The sequence below is a fragment of the Neoarius graeffei genome, chromosome 26 (assembly GCF_027579695.1).
Source record: "Neoarius graeffei isolate fNeoGra1 chromosome 26, fNeoGra1.pri, whole genome shotgun sequence".
NCBI lineage: Eukaryota > Metazoa > Chordata > Actinopteri > Siluriformes > Ariidae > Neoarius > Neoarius graeffei.
This window is the reverse complement of record NC_083594.1, coordinates 35,428,420-35,451,346: the sequence shown is the minus strand read 5'-3', so window position 1 is coordinate 35,451,346 and position 22,927 is coordinate 35,428,420. Positions and strand designations below refer to the sequence as shown.

Here is a 22,927-nt window from a genome sequence, read left to right as displayed (position 1 = left end):
TTCCATCAGTAAGGGCATTGAAGATGAAACGTGGCTGGGTCTTTCAGCATGACAATGATCCCAAACACACCGCCCAGGCAATGAAGGAGTGGCTTCGTAAGAAGCATTTCAAGGTCCTGGAGTGGCCTAGCCAGTCTCCAGATCTCAACCCCATAGAAAATCTTTGGAGGGAGTTGAAAGTCTGTGTTGCCCAGCGACAGCCCCAAAACATCACTGCTCTAGAGGAGATCTGCATGGAAGAATGGGCCAAAATACCAGCAACGGTGTGTGAAAACCTTGTGAAGACTTACAGAAAATGTTTGACTTCTGTCATTGCCAACAAGGGGTATATAAAGTATTGAGATGAACCTTTGTTATTGACCAAATACTTATGTGGCAGCAGGGGCGTGGCCAAGCAGCAGTCTGTGAATGGAGGGCGGGGTCGGGGAAGGTAAGTGGCTAGGTCATTACACCTGATGTCAATTTGTGTGTGTGTGTGTTTGTTGCAGGGATGGAGTATAAAGGGAGGGGGAGAGGAGAGAAGAATGGCTCCCTGACCACAGCACTTGTGAGTGAATGCATGCGTGAAAGAAAAAAAGCAAGCTGAAAAGCTCAATAAAGAGTGGTTGTATAAACACGAACTCTTGCCTGCCGTGCTTCTGTGCTCCACCCTCATCGGGGATTACTACAGTGCTGCTGAAACCCGGGACGCACAGAAGGGAACCGCCCCATAGAGTCCTCCTTGTTCAAAGAGCTCATCCTTGCCCTCGCATTGCTGCTGGTGTACAAATCTCTAAATGGTACAGGGCCCAATTACCTCTCTGATATGTTGCAGCGGCCTAACCCAATCAGATCTACCAGATCGCAACAGAAAAATTTACTATTAAAACCAGTTGTTAAAACAAAGTGTGGTGAAGCAGCTTTTAGCTACTATGCAGTACAGCTATGGAACCAACTGCCAGAGGACATCAAAAATGCTCCTGTTGTTGGCAGCTTCAAATCTAGGTTAAAGACCAAGCTGTTTTCAGATGCTTTCTGTTAAATAATTAATATTTTACATTTTTTTATAATCTTTTTCTCTGCATGTTTTAAATTTATTTTAACTTTATTCTATTTTATTCTGCTAGGTTTTTTTTTTTCCCTCTTTCTCCTTTTTCTTTTTGGCATTTTAATATTTTATTTCTACTATTGTTTAATTCTTATTTTCTTTTAATTCTTTTAATTAATTATTTTAGAATAAAGATAAAATTATTTTATGTAATTTTATTTCTCTATTGTTTACTGTTTTTGTTTTTACTTCTGTAAAGCACATTGAACTGCCATTGTGTATGAAATGTGCTATATAAATAAACTTGCCTTGCCTTGCCTCGCTACCGACCAGCAGAACCAGCATCAAGAGCTGATCACCCTCCGGAAGCAGCAGCAGCAGCGCTTCGAAGCCTTGATGCTGGCCCAGCAGGAAGATCTCCAGGCGTTCTGGCACCGGCTCATGTCAGCAGGGTCGCCGGCCGCCGCTGCTGCCACCCTCACGAAGATGGGACCACAGGACGATCCGGAAGCGTTCCTCGCTCTCTTTGAGCAAACAGCCGAGGCATGGGGGTGGCCGCTGGAGCAGCACGCGGCGCGCCTCCTCCCGCTCCTAACTGGCGAGGCGCAGCTCGCAGTGCAGCAGCTCCCTGCTGACAGCTGGCTGGTCTATGTGGACCTGAGGAAAGCCATCCTGCAGCGGATCGGCTGCTCCCCGGAGCAACACCGTCAGCACTTCCGGACGCTGACACTGGAGGAGGTCGGCCAGCCGTTTGCATTCAGCCAGCAACTCCGGGACGCCTGCCGGCGGAAGACTGCGACGCCGAGGAGATCATCGATCTGGTGGCACTGGAGCAGTTTATCTCTCAACTTCTGGAAGGAACGGCGGAATGGGTCCAGTGTCACCGCCCGGCGTCGTTGGAACGAGCCATCGAGCTGGTGGAGGACCATCTGGAGGCAGCTTTGATGGCAGGCAGACAAGGCGCCTCCCCTCGCTTCTCTTCCCCCTCTCTCTCTCCCTCTCTCTCTTCTGTCTCTGGTCCCCCTCCCCACCCCGTTCCCCTGCCATGAAGGCGGTGGCTGGCTCCTCCCCAGCCGGCCCGTCGCACCCGTTGTGTCCTCCCATCTCCCTCTTCTGTGTCTGTGTTGTCTCCCCCTCAGGTGAGTGACACCCATAACACCAGTGCAGAGAGAAAGCCTGGGCCGGTGTGCTGGCGCGGCGGGGAATTGGAGCGTCTCCAGAATCAGAGCCCCGCAAGGGAGGTGGGGGCTGTCATCCGGATCCCCGACACGCCAGAAACCACCCCTGATCGGGCCAGAACGTATCGTGTACCGGTGAGTATTCAAGGGGATACATATCACACTTTGGTGGATTCCGGTTGCAATCAGACCTCAATTCACCAACGCCTGGTGCAAGGTGAGGCATTGGGGGGAGCACAAGCAGTGAAAGTGTTGTGTGTGCACAGGGATGTTCACCATTACCCTCTGGTGTCTGTCCATATTCTATTCCGGGGCCAAACGCATAACATGAAGGCGGCGGTTAATCCTCTTCTTACCCACTCGTTGATCTTGGGTACTGATTGGCTGGGATTTAAAGAATTAATGGAGTATTTAACATGCGGTGGGTCCTGCCCTAGTAGGTCACGGGAAGATCCTGGTGTGGCATTGGCTGGAGAAGCTGTCACAGAGCCGTCTGCGTCAACACCGCGTCAGAGTGAGGAGCAGCCTGCTCCTCCTCCCTCTCTCGGGGATTCTCTTGGGGATTTCCCATTAGAGCAGTCGCGAGATGAGACTCTGCGGCATGCGTTTGACCAAGTGAGAGTAATCGATGGTCAAACTTCAGCCAAGCGTGGCACCAACTTTCCCCTATTTTGCCATTATTAAAGATAGATTGTACCGAGTGACGCAGGACACTCAAACCAAGGAACAAGTAACCCAGTTGTTAATCCCAAAGAGCCGTAGGGAACTTGTATTCCATGCGGCTCACTTTAATCCCATGGCTGGACACTTGGGGCAAGACAAAATACTAGCCCGAATAATGGCCCGGTTCTATTGGCCTGGGATTCACAGGAATGTCCGTCGGTGGTGTGCGGTGTGCTGTGAATGCCAATTAGTAAATCCCGCGGCCACTCCAAAAGCGCCGTTGCGCCCTCTTCCTCTAATCGAGACCCCGTTTGAGCAAATTGGGATGGATCTCATCGGGCCATTAGATCGGTCAGCATGGGGATATCGCTTTATTTTAGTTCTAGTGGACTATGCAACGCGATATCCGGAGGCGGTGCCTCTCTGCAATATCTCAGCACGCAGTATTGCGGAGTCTCGTGGGATCATTGAGCAGGATGGTCGCATAGAAGGAGCTCTCCCATAGACCCACCGATTTTACCCTGAAATTCGATATATTATGCGTTTCATCGTTGAGTAGTGACTTATAATGTACTGCTGATCAGTCAAAAGTTGTTATAAGATGGGATTTAATGTACAATGTTGACGAGAACAGCGGCTAAACAAAACCCGGCCATACCAGCGGCTAGTAAGCTAACATCAATGGCTGGAGCTAGCAAGGGGGACGGAGAAAGTGTGCTAGCATCCATGCAGCAGTCACTGGAGAAAGCTATGAAGGAAATGGGAAGAGTTGGGAAACTTTTGACGACACTCCAGACTGAAATATCCGATATAAAAGAAAACAATGTTGTGCTTCGGACGGACATGGACAGTGTTATGCAGCGACTTGAGGAAGCGGAGAGCCGCATTTCCCAACTTGAGGACGAAAACGTTCAGTTACGCCAAGAGGCAAGTACGAGTTTTAAAACCTGCGAGGAGTTACGCTATGCAGTGGAAGACGCAGCAAATCGTGACAGGCGCCAAAATTTAAGGCTCATCGGGCTGAAGGAAAAACTGGAAGGTAACAAGCCGTCAGACTGCGTGAGAACTATTATCTCCGAGGCCCTTGGGATTGAACTGGACAGAGGTCAGCTGCAGCGAGTGCACCGAGTCCCGACTACTATGTCAGAGAACACCGATAATCTCTCACCAAGACCTATCATCATTCGCTTTCTGAGCTACTTGGAGAGGGAGAGAGTGTTGATGGCTGCGAAGAAGAAATATAAAGACAAGGAAGATGTAATATGGAAAGGCTGCAAGTTGTCATTTTTCCCTGACATGACAAAAGAAACGGCAGCGAAGAGGAGAAAGTTTAAGGATGTTAAAAGTCGGCTACACAGACTGGACGTGCGGTTTACACTGGGCTTCCCCGCAGAGATGCGCTTCACCTGGCGAGGAAAAAAAGTGAAGTTCACGGACGACAGAAAGGCGATGGACTTTCTGGACAGTCAGACGGGACAGCAAGATGTGGAGGAGGAGGTGTCCAATGGTCGTGAGTCAACAGATGAATAACTAAATTCCGAAAAGAAGAAAGGATTCGTTACGTTTTGCGCTGTGGCCGTTTGCCATTTTGATCCTTAAGACTTTTAGACGTGAGTATATGAGTGGACAATTGATTTGAAGTGCCTACTACAACATGGCTTGCTGAATATCAGGATAGTATTGTCCGAAAATGTGATATCAGAATAAAAGTTCTACTGACTAGGTCAGCAACAAGGGAATATTTAACATTTCAACGATATTATTATGGGTTTGGAGGGTAATGGGAGGGGAGGGGATTATTGTTGATCATCTTAGCGTACCTCATGGGCCTGTTTTGTGGGGGGTATCACAGGGGTGGTATTGGGTTTACATTTTATGTTTTTTGTTTTGAAAGGTTTTTGACAGAATGTGTGTTTTGTTTTGATCGGCAGCTTGGCAGCACTCCCCTTATTGTTTATATATTTTACTTTCTATGGCACACAGCTTTCATACATCTCAAGTCAATGGTATTAAGCTTAATTGTTAAAAAGAACACTAATGAATAACTGTGTTAGGATAGTATCCTGGAACGTGAATGGTTTACACAACCCCATTAAAAGAAAAAAATGTTTATCATATCTTAAATCACAACAAGTCCAAATAGCCCTTATTCAGGAGACACATATGGTTGAATCAGAGGCTGCAAAACTGAAAAGAGATTGGGTGGGCCAAATATTCCATAGCTCATATAGTAGTAAAAAACATGGAGTTGCCATTTTGGTACATAAAAATCTTAATTGTGTTATTATTAAGCAGCAAAAGGATGATGAGGGGAGGGTCATATACATACAAGTTAAAATCAATGGAGCACAAGTTACTATATGTAATATTTATGCACCAAATGAAGAAAATCCATCTTTCTTTCATAAAATTAATGATTTAGTGGGTAATGATAGTGGGGGTCCTATAATAATAGGTGGGGATTTCAACCAAGTTTTGGATGGAGCTCTGGATAAAACCACCTTTTCTAATATTATTCCAAAAGATAGAATGGCTATTGGTCTTATGATGGAGGATATGGGTCTGACAGATATATGGAGGCTTGTTAATCCGAAGGATAAAGAATATACATTTTACTCTCATAAACATAAATCACAATCCAGGATAGATTATTTTTTAATTAGCAAAGAATTGGTTAATAATGTCACAGACTGCTCCATAGGGCCGATAGCCTTGACTGATCATGCAGCAGTACATTTAGGAGTATTGATTGGATCAGAGGGTAAGAGAGGGAGTAGGTGGAGATTGAATGTTTCTATGTTTCAGGATCCTGTGTTCTGTAGCCAGCTTGAAGAGGATCTTAGCACTTTTTTCTCTGAAAATATAGGCTCAGTAGATAGAATAGGAACGGTGTGGGAGAGTTCTAAAGCATATATTAGAGGGAGGATCATAGCTCAGTGCAGTGCGAAGAAAAGAGAACAAAGAAACAAACTTAAGGATTTAGAAAATCAACTTAAAGAGTTAGAGAAGAAACTGGCGGGGAAACATGATGATGTATTGCTGAAGGAAATCTGTGACCTCAAATTTCAAATAAATGATATATACAATAGAAAGGCAGAATATGCTCTATTCAAACTTAAAACAACATATTATGAGAGTGGGGAAAAAGCCGGCAAGTTGCTGGCTAGACAGTTGCGTCAGAAAGAAGCAAGCTATGCTATACCAGCAATTAAAAACAAGAAAGGGGAATTAATGACTAAAGCAATGGATATTAATAACATTTTTGCAAGTTTCTATAACCAGTTATATACATCAGAGATTAGTCCTGAATCGAAGGAATATGATGCCTTTTTCTCTAAGATCAGCCTCCCAAAAATATTAAACAATGACAAGGAGTTACTAGATAGCCCTATTTCAGTGGAGGAAGTTAAAAAGGCAATTAAATCAATGAGTGCTGGAAAGTCACCTGGTTTGGATGGTTTTCCCGCAGAGTACTATAAGAGATTTAGTGACCTTCTTGCACCTATTTTGACAGAGGTTTATGAGGAGTCTTTTTCAGTTGGCAAATTACCAAATACATTCAACGAAGCTTTAATATCCTTAATTGCCAAAAAAGATAAAGATCCTGTTGATCCAGCTAGCTATAGACCGGTTAGTCTCATTAATGTGGACTGTAAAATCTTAACAAAGGTCCTGGCAACCAGATTAGAAAACCTCTTGCCACAGTTAATACATTCTGACCAGGTAGGTTTTATTAAAGGGAGATCATCCTCTGATAATGTAAGACGTGTATTGCATCTGATGCAGATTAATCATAAAAACAACAATGCAATAGCGGCCATATCATTAGATGCCCAGAAGGCGTTTGATAGGGTAGAGTGGGGCTTTCTACACTACACCCTAAGAAAATTTGGATGTGGGGAAGATTTTATTAAATGGATAAATATTATTTATTCTGATCCAAGAGCTGCAGTAATAACAAATGGAATAATATCATCCTTTTTCCATTTATCAAGGGGTACAAAACAAGGAGATCCCCTCAGTCCGTTGCTCTTTACACTATTTTTGGAACCATTGGCAACAGCAATTAGGGGTGAGAGTGCTATCAAAGGGATCTTGCATAGCGGAGAAGAACATAAAATATTTCTTTATGCAGACGATATTTTGTTACTTTTAGAGGACCCTTTACAGTCGATTCCTAATGTTTTATCTACAATAGAGTCTTTCTCAGCATTATCAGGCTATACAATAAATTGGGAAAAATCTGAGTGCATGCCAATATCTAAAGGATGCAGTCAGAGCATAATGACAACGTTCCAGTTTAAGTGGATCCAAACTGGAATGAAATATTTAGGTATTAAACTGTGCCCTGATCTGGCTAATATAATTGACATGAATATGTCCCCTTTACTTAAGATGATAAAGTTGAATTTGGAAAAGTGGAGGGTAATTAACCTCACGTTATGGGGGAAGATTAATGTAATTAAAATGATAGTCTCCTCACAATTTAACTACATTTCCATGATGATACTAGTACATATTCCAAATGCCACTTTCAAACAGTATAATAAGTTAATTACAGAATTTCTATGGAATGGGAAAAGGCCCAGAATCAAGCTTCAAAAACTATTTGCCTCACGTGATGTTGGTGGGATGGCCCTTCCAAACATGGAATTATATAATATTGCTTTTGAAATGAATAAGCTGGCAAGATATTGGGGTATGGGTGACTCCAAGCCAGGGTGGGCTAAGATTGAAGAGGGGCTTGTGGGCCCATCTAGTGTAATAGAATATTTGTCACAGAAAACTCAGGCAGGAGGGGGTAATTTAATTTTAGATCATTCACGATGGGCGTGGGCAAGAGTGCATAAAATTTTGGGGATTTCACAATATAAACAAAGCTACTCTTCTATATGGAATAATCCATCTATCTGCATAGGTAAAAAGGTATTCTTATGGCCAACTTGGTTGGGGAAGGGTGTACGTATTGTTCAGGATCTATATAGAGATCAGACATTTCTGTCTTTTGAGGATCTCAAACAACAATTCAACTTAAATGATAAAGGGGATTTTTGGAGGTACCTACAATTGAGAAGTTCTGTTGGATCTGTTTTTGGTTTGGAAAGAGAAAAGAAAGAGGATAATGTAGTGCAACAGTTTTTTAATGCTCCACCTATTTTACATGTGCACTCTGCATCTGTTTTCTATAGTAAAATGTCAACAATTCAAATGGGAATGTGTGAAAACTTAAGGATTATGTGGCAGAAAGATCTTGATACAGACATTAATGAGGAGGTGTGGAAAAACATTATTTTAAATGTTGGAAGAGTTACAAGGGATGCTAGAAACAAATTTATTCATTATAAAATTGTGCATAGGTATTATTTTACACCAAGTAAGCTATTTCGAATGGGTTTAATAAAGGACAGTAAGTGTTGGAAGTGCAAGAAAGAGGTGGGTACACTTCTACATGCACTGTGGGATTGCCCCCTAATAATGCCCTTCTGGAAGGCAATATTGAAAAAATTTGAGGACTGGCTTGGTCAACCTTTGCCAGAGTCCGCACAATTCTGCCTGCTAGGAGATAAATCCTTGATGCCAGTGGGTATACCAAAAGCTGAAGGCAGACTTGTGATGACAGGCTTTCTGGTAGCGGCTAGGATTATTCTACGAAAATGGAAGAGTCCTTATAGACCAGAAATAAAAGAATGGCTTCAACTTATGTCAGAGACAGCTGCTTTTGAAGCCATGATTTCAAGGGTACAGAAGGAACCAAGTAAAGCTAGCCATGTATGGGTGCATTTTGATTATAGTGTTGGAGTGAACTCTTAAAGAACTTGAGGTGTGTTGTATACTTATTGTGAGTATGTAGTATGTATGTGCTTTAATGTGCCTATGAATGGATAATTGGGGAGATATGTCATGTTCTGTGTTGCTGCCGCCGATATGTGTTTTTGTATGTTATGTCTTCTTTCTGTAATTGCTATGTAAAAACAAAATAAAAATTTTAATGACAAAAAAAAAAAGCACGCAGTATTGCGGAAGCGCTCTTCCGCGTTATCTCCCGGGTCGGGATTCCGAAAGAAATCCTGACAGACCAAGGCACCTCGTTTATGTCACGCACACTGCGCGAGCTGTATGGGTTACTGGGGATTAAGTCCATCCGCACCGGTGTATATCACCCACAAAAGGATGGATTAGTAGAGCGATTCAACCAGACACTCAAAAACATAATCCGGAAATTTGTTAGTGAAGATGCGCGCAATTGGGATAAGTGGCTCGAACCCCTGTTGTTCGCAGTACGAGAGGTCCCGCAAGCCTCCACAGGGTTTTCTCCCTTCAAATTATTATATGGGTGTAAGCCGCGTGGCATTCTGGATGTGCTGTGGGAAAATTGGGAGGAGGGACCTTCACCGAGTAAAAATGAAATCCAGTACGTTCTTGACCTGCGCGCAAAACTCCACACCCTCACGCAATTAACCCAGGAGAATTTACAGCAGGCACAAGAACGTCAAAGCCGGCTGTATGACAGGGGCACGCGCCTTAGAGAATTCACGCCGGGAGAAAAAGTACTCGTATTATTGCCCACGTCGAGTTCTAAATTAGTCGCCAAGTGGCAAGGGCCCTTCGAGGTCACACGGTGAGTCGGGGATGTCAACTATGAGGTAAAGCGAACGGATAGGGGCAGGGCACTGCAAGTCTACCACCTCAACCTTTTAAAAATGTTGGAATGTGGGGGTCCCCGTGGCGTTGGTAGTCCCAGAGAAGGCAGAGCTGGGGCCAGAGGTAAAAAGGATAACATCGCAGACCACTCCGGTCCCTTGTGGAGACCACCTCTCGCTGACCCAATTCACGGAGGTAGTCAAGTTGCAGAAGGAATTTTCCGATGTGTTCTCGCCCCTTCCAGGTCGTACCCACCTCATAGAACACCATCAAAACGCCCCCGGGGGTGGTAGTGCATAGCTGCCCTTACCGCTTGTCCGAACACAAGAAAAAGGTGGTTCGGGATGAACTCAAGACCATGCTCGAAACGGGCATAATCGAGGAGTCCCACAGTGACTGGAGCAGCCCAGTGGTCCTGGTTCCCAAGACAGATGGGTCGGTTCGGTTCTGTGTGGACTATAGAAAGGTCAACGAGGTGTCTAAATTTGACACGTACCCAATGCCTTGCATTGATGAGTTGCTTGATCGGTTAGGCGCTGCTCGCTTTTATTCGACACTGGATCTAACCAAGGGATATTGGCAGATCCCCTTGACTCCTCTATCCCGAGAGAAAACGGCCTTTTCCACACCGTTTGGTTTACACCAATTTGTCACGCTCCCCTTTGGGTTATTTGGGGCGCCCGCTACATTCCAGCAGCTTACGGACAGGGTCCTCCGCCCTCATGCTGCCTACCCAGCCGCCTATCTAGATGACATAATCTACAGTCATGATTGGCCACGGCACTTGGAACACCCGAGGGCTGTTCTAAAGTCGCTGAGGCAAGCGGGCCTCACAGCTAACCCGAAAAAGTGTGCAATTGGGCGGGTGGAAGTACAGTATCTGGGGTTCCACTTGGGTCATGGGCAGGTGCGTCCCCAAATTAACAAGACTGCAGCGATCGCGGCCTACCCAAGACCAAAAAGGAGGTGAGGCGGTTCTTGGGGCTGGCTGGCTATTATCGTAGGTTTATACCTAACTATTCGGACGTCACCAACCCGCTAACCGACCTCACTAAAAAGGGGGCTCCAGATCCGGTCAAGTGGATGGAGCAATGCCAACAGGCCTTCTCGGAGGTAAAAGCTGCACTGTGTGGGGGGCCACTTTTACACTCCCCTGACTTCTCTCTCCCCTTTATTTTGCAGACTGATGCATCGGACAGGGGGCTGGGGGTCATTTTGTCCCAGGAGGTGGAGGGTGAGGAGCGCCCAGTGCTGTACATCAGCTGAAAGCTGTCGATGCACGAAAGCAAGTACAGCACAATTGAAAAGGAGTGTCTCGCCATCAAGTGGGCGGTCCTCGCCCTCCGATACTACCTGCTGGGGCGCCCTTTCACTCTCTGTTCGGACCACACGCCCCTCCAGTGGCTCCACCGCATGAAGGATGCCAATGCGCGGATCACCCATTGGTATCTCGCTCTCCAGCCATTTAAGTTCGATGTGATCCACAGGCCAGGGGCACAGATGGTGGTGGCAGACTTCCTGTCCCATCGGGGGGGAGTCAGCTTCAGGCCGGATGGTTCCCTGGCCTGATTCGGGCGGTGGGGGTATGTGGCAGCGGGGGCGTGGCCAAGCAGCAGTCTGTGAATGGAGGGCGGGGTCAGGGAAAGTAAGTGGCTAGGTCATTACACCTGATGTAAATTTGTGTGTGTGTGTTTGTTGCAGGGATGGAGTATAAAGGGAGGGAGAGAGGAGAGAAGAATGGCTCCCTGACCACAGCACTTGTGTGAGTGAGTGCGTGCGTGAAAGAAAGAAAGCAAGCTGAAAAGCTCAATAAAGAGTGGGTGTGTAAACACGAACTCTCGCCTGCCGTGCTTCTGTGCTCCACCCTCATCGGGGATTACTACAACTTATTTTCCACCATAATTTGCTAATAAGTTCTTTAAAAATCAGACAATGAGATTTTCTGAATTTTTTTTTTCCCTCATTTTGTCGCTCATAGTTGAGGTATACCCATGATGAAAATTACAGGCCTCTCTCATCTTTTTAAGTGGGAGAACTTGCACAATTGGTGACTGACTAAATACTTTTTTACCCCACTGTATACTGTTCTAAGCATCAACATGCCTGGTTGTTGCGTATACAGTTGTACGAATCGCTATTCCACCAGCGAACTAAAGTTTTATAGGATTCCTAAAGGATCACACCCATTTCAGAGCAACAGACTGTGGCTGTGGCTGCAGGCGATTAAACGTGTGGACTGGAATGAGGACATAATAAAAAATGCTCATGTCTGTAGCGCCCACTTTATATCAGGTAAGGTTATCTAGCTACTGATTTTACTGGAAGCCTTGTTTACATTAGTGATTACCTGCATGGTGTAGAATAATCAAAAGCAACTTAAGTTGTTGAATAAACTGACGTTAGCTTTGGCTAGTAGCACTAGCTGCTAGCTTGCTATGCAGCTAAAGTTTTATAGACCCTTCTTCTGTTTATACACAAAGATCGGCTTAGAACAAACACATCTGTTTTGCCTAGCAAGTTAATGGGCAAATCTAATAAAACTTTAGCTGCATAGCAAGCTAGCAGCTAGTGCTACTAGCCAAAGCTAACGTCAGTTTATCCAACAACTTAAGCTGCTTTTGATTATTATTCTACACCATGCAGGTAATCACTAATGTAAACAAGGCTTCCAGTAAAATCAGTCGATAGACAACCTTACCTGATATAAAGTGGGCGCTACAGACACGAGCATTTTTTATTATGTCCTCGTTCTGGTCCACACATTTAATCGCCTGCAGCCACAGCCGCCGTCCGTTGCTCTGAAATAGGTGTGATCCTTTAGGAATCCTATAAAACTTTAATCCGCCGGTGAAATAGCGATTCGTACAACCGTATACACAACAACCAGACATGTTGATGCTGAGAACAGTATATATCCACGTTTAAATGATTGATAAGTAGGCTAGTCTGTCCCAGAATCAATTGGGAAGCTTACTGCTTCTGTTGCCAGGGTGCGTGCGCAACTGTTTGATCACATGATGCTGAAAAAGGGTCTACAGATTTTGACTTTAGATTTTGATAGTATATCATTTTAAAGAACTAAAGTTGGTTCCCTGGTGCTGTGCTGTTTGTGGTTCTTTAGCTGCTAAGGAGAGGTGCAATTGAATGCGAGAGGATGATAAATCACTCAATAGACCTCTGAACAATTTGTCCCCCTCACTTCTAAAATGATGGCTACGCCCCTGCAACATCCTAATCTACTCCCCCAACAACAGGTCGCATCACAAACATAAGGTCAGGTCAGTACTCGGCTGGTCATTCTTCTTTCCTCTCCCCCTCCCTTTATACTCCTTTTAGTAAAAGTTTCTTTCCAAATGTTATTTCCGAGACATGATTCTTTAGCTTGTCTTATGAATCTCTGTAATATGCAGAGTAGAAAATAACCCTTGCAACGTTGCTGATTATTAAAGCTGTTTAGCAATGTTTGAAAATGCTGTCATTTGATCATGTTTGGATTCCCACGTAGTGAAGTTACTTCAGGGGTTTGATTGACCCAATTCTGTTCTGCAACTGGGATGAAAAATGATAATTTAAGACAAGTACACTAAATATTTCTCTGGAATATGGAGAACAGCTTAACATTAATCTTCCCCTTGTGAGGCTTTCCTATGTACTTTTTCTCTCTGACAGTTTATCATATTGCTAATTTTACAGACTTCTGCCAGGTTTAATGGCTATTTCATCCTGCCTTCTTAATGCTAAAAGAGTTTGCTGAAGGGTTTGGTTTATGTCAAAATGGGAATAAATTCCATGACATGATGGCAATGAAAAACTGAAAAAGTGAAGTTGCAGAAGCAATATGGAAACCATTCCATTATTTACTTGGAGCATAGTGCTGCGATGGCTGCCAAATTGACCACATTTTCCAGATCTCTTTGTGTGCTCAACCCCAGTTTGCTTTTACAGTTTATATGATTACTTGAACTGAGTTTTCTCTGTCCCATGGAAAGCATTCGTGCAATAATGAGTGATGCCAGAACAGCCTAGAGGCATGCGTAAAAAAAAAAAAAAAAGAGATTTATTAAAATAATTATGGAAAACATATATAGCATAGTATTTTAATATCATGTATAACTGTACAGCCTACTTGATGTCAAGTCCTGAGAAATCCTCCGCATCTCCAACTGATGTGGAGGATTTCTCAGGACTTGACATTTTCCATTGTGTCGGTGGGTGCCACTGATGGTACTGATTCTACTGCAACCCCAAGTCATGCTTGTGATGGTGCAGAGGATTTCAGTTCATATCAGCCTGGGCAATATATTGCTTGTGTGTATGACAACAACTGGTATGTGGCAAACATTGTCGACCGTACACAATGATGTATCTTGTCATTTCATGAAACGGTCAAACACGACTCTGTCTTGGCCTGCTGAAAACCGCCAAAATCCACCATGCTGGGTGCCATTTCAAGACCTTATATGTCGTGTAAATGTGCCAGAGATTCAAGGTCGTAGTGCTCGGCATTATAAACTTGTTGCAGTTGATGTAGAAAGAATTGAGATGCTTCTTCCAAAGTACATTCATGCTTAACTGTCAGTGTAAGTCAGCAAGCCTGGTTATGGTTTTATATTGAATTGAATCGTTTTGTATTGTGCCTACATGTATTTTACAGCAGTAAATGGCGTCCATGCCTCATTAAAATTGTCTGATCTGATCACATGACTAATTTATTCTTAAGTAAGTGTAGTTTAAAGTTACGTGTGTGTGTGTACAGTGTGCAAAGGGTTAATAAATATAAACTGTCAGTTTATATATTCAAATATATGTGTTCAGTGATATTATCCTTGTTTTAATCTTACTATTTTATAATTTGAATGTGTTTTAGTACCTTTTGATTTGAATTGGCAGTTAAAACAATAGCTGACCTACTTTCCAGACTTTTCAGAAAATATGCAAAAACAATACCATGTACAAATGCTTAGTTTATATTGAAGGAGTTGGATAATCAAAGTTTTTATTGGCTTAAAAGTTTGATAAAAGGTGTCTGTTGATAGGGTTAAAGGCTCACTCCAGTCATCATGTGCCCACATGGCCAACTAATGGCCTGAAGTAGGACGTACCAAATGGTAATTTTGTCCCGAAGCCATATTTGGGGCCCTCCTGTACCCCCACCAAACCTCTGAGTGCCCTGAAACTCTCTAAGTACACAGTAGAGTTCCCAAATATGATGATGAATCAGTTGAAACCCTATCAACACAAAAACTTTCCAAGATATGGACCCCTGAAATGTCAAAAAAAAAAAAGTCATTAAAAAAAAATCCACTTTTAAGGGGTTAATATCTCTAAAGTTAGTAAACTTGTGCTATTTTTAGGTGCAGAATCAGATAGACAGGGCCAGAATACATAGATATAGCAATTTACAGGTCTATATTCCCCTTAGAACAAAAGATATGGGCCTCCAAAAATGCTTGCAAATTAAGTGTACAATTCCCGGACCCCAAAAGTGGGCATGGCACCCAAACTTTGAAGGGCCAAAATTCAAAAACCGTTCTAGCTAGGAAGCTAAAATTTTGGATTCTTTCTTTTGACATCATAAGGTACTAATAAAATAAATATCAGGCAAATTGAAGAGGTGTCACTGGGGAGGGTGTGTGAATTGACATGGAATGACCCAGGAATTACAATGCTTCCTGGGGTTCTCAAACTTTTATCATCGCGTCATCCGCGGGTTCAGCATGATTGTCATGCCTCTGACTACCCTGCTCAAGTAGGGGCTGCAGCATCCCTGGTGCAAATCCTACACAGGATCCTGTAGGATCCTGTAAGATCTTATTTAGGAATGGGATCCTGAATAGGATCCTACATAGGAACAGGATCCTATTTAAGATCCTGAATAGGATCCTATGTAGAAATAGGATCCTGCACAGGATTACATTCCTATTTAAGATCCTAAGTAGAAATAGGATCCTATATAAGATCCTGTGCAGAATCCTAAATAGGATCCTAGAAGGAGCCAAAATCTTGGAAGTGATAGGATCTTGAACATGATCCTGTATAAGATCTTGAAAAAGTATCAGGATCCTGTAAAAGATCCTAAGTAGGATCCTGAATAAGATCCTAGCTCATATGCTTCAGGATCCTAAGTAGGATCTTAAACAAGATTTTGAGTGGGATCCTGAATAAGATCCTAACTCAAATGCTTCAGGATCCTGAGTATGATCTTGTAGGATCTTAAACAAGAACTTGAGTAGGATCCCGAATGAGATCCTAACTCGAATGCTTCAGGATCCTGAGTAGGATCTTGTAGGATCTTAAACAAGATCTTGAACAGGATCCTGAATAAGATCCTAACTCAATTGCAGCAGGATCCTGTGTAGGATCTTGTAGGATCTTAAACAAGATCTTGAACAGGATCCTAACTGGATACCAACAGGATCCTGGGTATGTTCTTGTAGGATCTTAACAAGATCCTAAGTAGGATCCTGAATAAGATCCTAACTGGATACCAACAGGATCCTGAGTAGGATCTTGTAGGATCTTAAACAAGACCTTGAACAGAATCCTAAATAAGATCCTAACTCAATTGCAGCAGGATCCTGTGTAGGATCTTGTAGGATCTTAAACAAGATCTTGAACAGGATCCTAACTGGATACCAACAGGATCCTGGGTATGTTCTTGTAGGATCTTAACAAGATCCTAAGTAGGATCCTGAATAAGATCCTAACTGGATACCAACAGGATCCTGAGTAGGTTCTTGCCGAACGAATTCCCAATACTCTGATTCAGCAAATTCAGGGTAGCATGGAAACGAGGCTTGCTAGCCCTAAATTCTTGAATAGATAGTGCATTTAAAGTTTTTTTGCGAGGTTTTTTTTAAACTTAAATAAATATCCTTCTGTACAAGAGCTGAAGAGGGCTCACACATACTATATGTGATTTAGGGTTTAAATATGATGACCTTTATTTCAACAAACCATAATAATGTGAATATGGAAGACAATTTTAACTATTCCATGATAATATTTCAGAGTTACAGTTTTCATGAGTTTGCTTGAATAAAGTTATAAAGAGCAGTGTTCCATATTTATTCAACTATGAAACCTAGTACAATCAACAGCATGTTTGGTTGAAAAATAACCTTCATAATAATGTGATTCATCTAAAAGCCCTGGTGCAAATCCTGGTCAGGATCCTACCAGGATCCTAGCAGGATCTTACCAGGATCCTAACCAGGATCTTGTACAGGATCTGAAATATAATCCTAAAGGATCTTGTCCAAGATCCTACAGGATCTTGGACAAGATCCTGTAGGATATTGTATGATCCTGTACAGGATCCTGTAAGATATTGTAGGATCCTGTACAAGATCCTGTAGGATATTGTAGGATCCTGTACAAGATCCTGTAGGATATTGTAGGATCCTTCACAAAATCCTGTAGGATCTTACCAGGATCCTATAGGATATTGTAGGATCCTTCAGAAAATCCTGTAGGATCTTACCAGGATCCTGTACAAGATCCTGGTTAGGATCCTACAGGATCTTGTACAAGATCCTACAGGATCCTGTTCAAGATCCTGTAGGATCCTACAGGATCGTACAGGATCTTGTACAGGATCCTGTAGGATCTTGGACAAGATCCTTTAGGATTATATTTCAGATCCTGTACAAGATCCTGGTTAGGATCCTGGTAAGATTCTGCTAGGATCCTGGTAGGATCCTGGCCAGGATTTGCACCAGGGATCTCCAGTGAGACCCAGACACCAAGGAAGCCTTCAACCAGCTCAAGACTGCTTTCACAACAGCCCCCATTCTTCAGCATCCAGACCCTAGGAAACCATTTATCGTAGAGGTTGATGCCTCTGAGACTAGAGTGGGAGGGGCCCTATCTCAGCGTTTCGGAGATAAGCCTAAACTACACCCCATAGTTTTCTATTCTAAGAAACTCACCCCAGCCAAACAGAATTATGACATTGGCAATCAAGAACTCCTAGCTATCAAACTGGCTCTAGATGAATGGAGACACTGGCTAGAGGGCACCACACATCCATTTACTATCTTCACCAATCATAAGTATCTAGAATATCTGAAGACAGCTAAACGCCTTAACCCATGTCAAGCCAGATGGGCTCTGTTCTTCACATGATTTCGATTCATGATCTCCTACCACCCATGTCCCAGAAACACTAAAGCAGACACCCTCTCCAGACTACACACCACTTTGAACCACATTCCAGAACCTACACCTATCCTATTACCTGAATGTTTTTTTGCAGGCCGTTTCTTGGGATATACAAAAAGAAATAGCGTAATTGCAACTAGGGGTCGACCGATAATTGGCCTGGCCGATATATCGGGCCGATATTCTGCATTTTTAGGGTTATCGGTATCGGCCATAATTTCCACCGATATGCCAATAACTTGCCTTTTTGCAGCCATTTCGTTCCTAACGCGACTGTCACTGCACGTCCTTTCCTGCACTCGCCTCTCTGAGTTCAAGAACACGGTCCTGCCCACCACAACATCTGATTTATTTGGCACAAGAGATATAGCCAATCAACACGCGTAGCTGAACGCTGTGAAACAGTTTCAAGGCGGCTGTACGGGCACTCGGGCAGAAGCGGCACAAGGGATACAGCCAATCAACACGCGTAGCTAAACTCTGAACTGTTTCAAGGTGGCCGTATGGGCACTCGGGCAGAAGCAGATCCCACTTCAAGGTAAGGACACGCTGCTTTTGCCGCAATAACTCACAAACACACAAGTTGCAAAAGCACATCATCATTATATGTTTACATTCTTCATCTACTACTTGTTAAAATTGTCCATTTGCATCTGTGTAGCCAGGCAAACTTAGCTTATGGAAGGAAGCACTTGAATTAGCCTACAACCAACTAGTCTTGCTGAAACAGCATAACGTAGGCTGCAGTCATTTTTAAATCCCCGTCTGGAAACGTTGTGAATGTGTCAGTAGTTCTACTCGAACAGTAGAATGACAGCCATACAGAGAGGTGGTCAAGGGAAGACAAAATAAAACGTAGTGTTTGTGTTCTGTAGGCTAGCGCAAGCCTACTGGCTATTTGTTATGGTGATAAGTAAACTTCATGACGTGACTCGTGCTAAGAAAGCGCATTGCACTTGTACATGTTAGGTAACTTTATAAAGCGCTATTTGAACATTTAAACAAGCCAGGTGTGATATGGTGCTAGTAGGCTATGTAATACTGTTGTTACATAATAGGGAGTGATAGCCTACTTTATGTTTGATTTTACTTTTTAAAAAATGCTGCAGGCAGCTCCCTACACTTGATTTGTTATTTAAAAACTACTTGAAGTTGGTAAGTCTTACTTAGTTCTTAGTGTAAAAGAAACCAGAGTGTATTTTCATTTATTTTCCACTGAAAATGGTGAGCTGTAATATAGTAGGGAGTGATTTTTTTTTTTTATTGGTGAATATTTATTTTATTATTATTTTATTTCTCATTTTATTCTAACTAATGTTTGACTTTATTGTACAAATGCTGCTGGCATCTCCCTGCACAAAATTTCATGTTCAATTTTACAATTAAACATACATTTCATGGATATGAAGGTCTGTGTCAGTGTGTGCTATGTTTAATTTCATGTGAATTATAATGTTTACATTTATCGATTGCACATATCGGTTATCGGCATCCCAATTCCATAATAATCGGTATCGGTCCTGAAAAAAAAAACATATCGGTCGATCCCTAATTGCAACCTCCAGCTCTGCCTGAGAACTGTCCTTCCTGGACTCGTGTATGTGCCGCCCCGATTCTGAGGTCAACTCATCACCTGGGCCCACTCTTCTCCAGCCACAGGGCACCCCGGCAGTCACAGAACCTACCAACTTCTCAAAATAAGTATTGGTGGAAGAACATGATTTCTGAGATCAACCACTTTCAAGTCAAGTCAAGTTTATTTGTATAGTGCTTTTAACAATAAACATTATAGCAAAGCAGCTTTACAGAATTTGAATGACTTAAAACATGAGCTAATTTTATCCTTAATCTATCCCCAATGAGCAAGCCTGTGGTGACGATGGCAAGGAAAAACTCCCTCAGATGACATGAAGAAACCTCGAGAGGAACCAGATTCAAAAGGGAACCCATCCTCTTTTGGGCAACAACAGACAACATAACTATAACATTAACAGTTTTAACATGAAGTCAGTTTCGTTGATGTTATCTCTCTTCATTGATGAAAACTTGAATGCAAAACTGTTCATGACAACTGCAGTCCTAAAGTTAGCAAGTGAACTGTAGTCCTCAGCCATAAAAGCATTACTGTAAGTGTCCAGATCATCTTCCAAGTATGACTTTCAACTGTCCATATGGGGCCGTCCTCCACAGGAGCAACGTGATGAGACTCCAACCAGGCATAGGGCATCGGGATGGATCAGACAGGTCCGAGGAGCAGAAGAGGTCAACATCTCGATCTCAGGATTGACATATAACTCAGAGGGATAGATCTGGGGGGGGGGGACTTTGCTTCATCTTGCTTCACCTGTGCCCAAGTGAAGGTGCCACGGACCCCACCTGCCAAAAAATTCTGTCCACTCCCAGTGCCTCTACGACCCTGGTCATGAATAGCCATTGACTTCATCATCAACCTACCCCAATCCCAAGGCAACATGGTTATCCTAGTGGTCATAGATCGATTTTTCCAAGACTTTCAAGGCAACTGAGTGTGGATTTCCACTAAGGACCTACAAGAGCCAAATACCTGCCAGAAGCTCCAAGCTAGATACATTGGTCCTTATAAGGTGATTCGCAAAGTTAATAAGATTTCCTATAAGTTGGAACTCCCACCTCACTGCAGACTGGCCCCCACATTCCATGTGTCATGCTTGAAGCCCGCCATCCAAGGCCCCCTAGCAACTAACACACTCACCCGAGAACTTCCCCCCTCCCTGGAGCAAGAAGGAGACCCAATATACCAGGTTCACAAAATCCTCAATTCTCGGCGCAGACAAGGGCAGCTGGAGCTTTTCTGAACATTCAGAAAAGCCAGCACCAAGAAAAAGAGGTCATCAAGAAAGGAGATTGCTCCCAGAGTGAGCACCTCAGGGGGGTTCTGTCAGTAACAGTACCAAAAACCTGAGTTTGGAGCAGCCTCCAGACATGACCACTCTGGACTACAACTCCCAAGCATCACAGCACCCCTCATCTCCGGAATACAAGGAAGTGCACCTGTTTCCTATTGGCCAGTAATCACTTCCCTATATAAGCTCAGCAGTCACAAACACCCTTTGTGAAGTATCATTCTTTGTCTCCATACCTGATCATACCAAGCCTTCTGACTTTCTGCCTTACTATTCATGTTTTGACTTTGTCTAAGTTTATTTTCTGACTGCATTTTCTCACTTGCACATTCAGTTCACGAATCGACCAATCCTTGCCCATCCCTGACTACGTCTTCTGATTTGGATTTCTTTCCAGTTTGTGACGCACCCGCTCTCCCCTGCACTTGCATTCGTACACCCTGACAGGTTTACAAATATGAAAATATTTTAAAATGTTTGTTAAAAACGTAGGAGTGTACCTGCATGAGGATTGTTTATTTCATTCCTTCTTGAGAATGGAACTGTTTTGTTTCATCAGGTTTGGGGTAAACTGACATTTTTCTATCACTGTACCAGCACTGTGTGTTCATACAGTTCATATGTTACAGGTTTTGTTAATAAATAAAAATTAAACATGTAGGCCTAGGTGTATTTTGTTCCATGTCTCCCCACTATGTCCCAATTCTCCCAACATAACGTCCTATATCTCCCTGCAAAAAATAATGAGAGAGAAAGTGAACCCTGAAGGCCAGTATATGTGACAAGCTGAGAAACTAATGTTGTGGTAAGTGGGTACAGTAAATACCCTCTAATACAATATGACTGTCACGCTTCCTGCAAAGAATTTCACACAATCTACCGTACAAAAGCTGAAAACTTGTTCCAAGTCTCCCCGCTCTCCCCTACAAATAAAAGCTAAACGCTAATAAAAAAAAAAAAAAGGTACAAGAGTTCTCCTTAAGGTTCAGTTATGTACCCTAAATCGTTTTAAAAGGTACACTACTTTCACATTACTATTCAATGGATGCATAGGCTGGTAAAGGGAGAAAAGATGCCCCATTGATGGTCCCACCACAGAAGATACAGAGCACGGTACAATTTAGTAGAGAAGCACTGCAAGAAAATAAGACAAAACAGAAAGCCACAAATTCTGATTGTTTATATACATGTTAAGAACAAAAGGAAACCATGTAAAGAGTAATCGGTAAAGCCTACAGTGTTTCTGCATGCGGCAAAAAAAAAAAAAAAAAAGGCTGCAGAAGTGTGTAGTGACTTGCAACATCCTGAATTGTCGGCTTTCAAAGAGCTTTTTGTGGATTTGACCGACTCCATGCAGCCAAGAGGTATAAAAAGGAAGTCATTAGTATTCCAGGCAACCATCAGCATGGTAATCATAGTATCATGTCGGACTGATTTGAAGTTCGTGGACATGAACAACTATTCGCAGAGACCATTCTCACCGCTGAGCAATGTTTTGCACATCATATGGCTAATCGGGCATGAACTTCTAGTTGCATGAAGTCTGCACAATTAAGCGAGTGTCTATTTTAGCAGGGAGAGAAAAAAAAACTTTAGGAGATTTTTTTTAAAAGTGAGTTCGAATGCACGAACAGTGCGCCTACCTTCACAAGGTCCTCTTTATCCTGCGTTTCATGCGGCTGTGCGTTTAATCCGCTGATGCGTGAATGCTTTTATAACGCCGGCTGAAGCGCGCGCACAGACAAAATCCGCTACAGTGTATATATAATAAGGGCGCATCTGAAACGCGAGCTCCTCCTACTGCTGAGCAGAGCACCTTCTGCTTTTCACTTTTCACTCAGAGCTATAGACACACACACACACACAGTCCACTCTATTAGGCCAAACAAAATAATGTGTTTCCTGGGTTTTCAAAATAGGGTAGGTAGGTAGGGAAAAAATTGTTTATCCCAAAAGTTTACGATAAATTTTCTAGGGTAGGTAGGAAAAAGTGGGCGGCACGGTGGTGTAGTGGTTAGCGCTGTCGCCTCACAGCAAGAAGGTCCGGGTTCGAGCCCCGTGGCCGGCGAGGGCCTTTCTGTGTGGAGTTTGCATGTTCTCCCCGTGTCCGCGTGGGTTTCCTCCGGGTGCTCCGGTTTCCCCCACAGTCCAAAGACATGCAGGTTAGGTTAACTGGTGACTCTAAATTGACCGTAGGTGTGAATGTGAGTGTGAATGGTTGTCTGTGTCTATGTGTCAGCCCTGTGATGACCTGGCGACTTGTCCAGGGTGTACCCCGCCTTTCGCCCGTAGTCAGCTGGGATAGGCTCCAGCTTGCCTGCGACCCTGTAGAACAGGATAAAGCGGCTAGAGATAATGAGATGAGAATGAGG

At 43.3% G+C, this 22,927-nt stretch overlaps 1 protein-coding gene across 1 annotated transcript in view; it reads right to left on the bottom strand.

The window, feature by feature from the left end:
• Positions 1-22,297, bottom strand: part of alpl (alkaline phosphatase, biomineralization associated) — a 177,633-nt gene extending 155,336 nt beyond the window's left edge. The window contains exon 1 of the mRNA XM_060909801.1: positions 22,199-22,297. The gene's annotated coding sequence lies outside the window, so the exon portion shown is untranslated. The remainder of the gene's footprint in view (positions 1-22,198) is intronic.
• Positions 22,298-22,927: the final 630 nt, after the last annotated feature.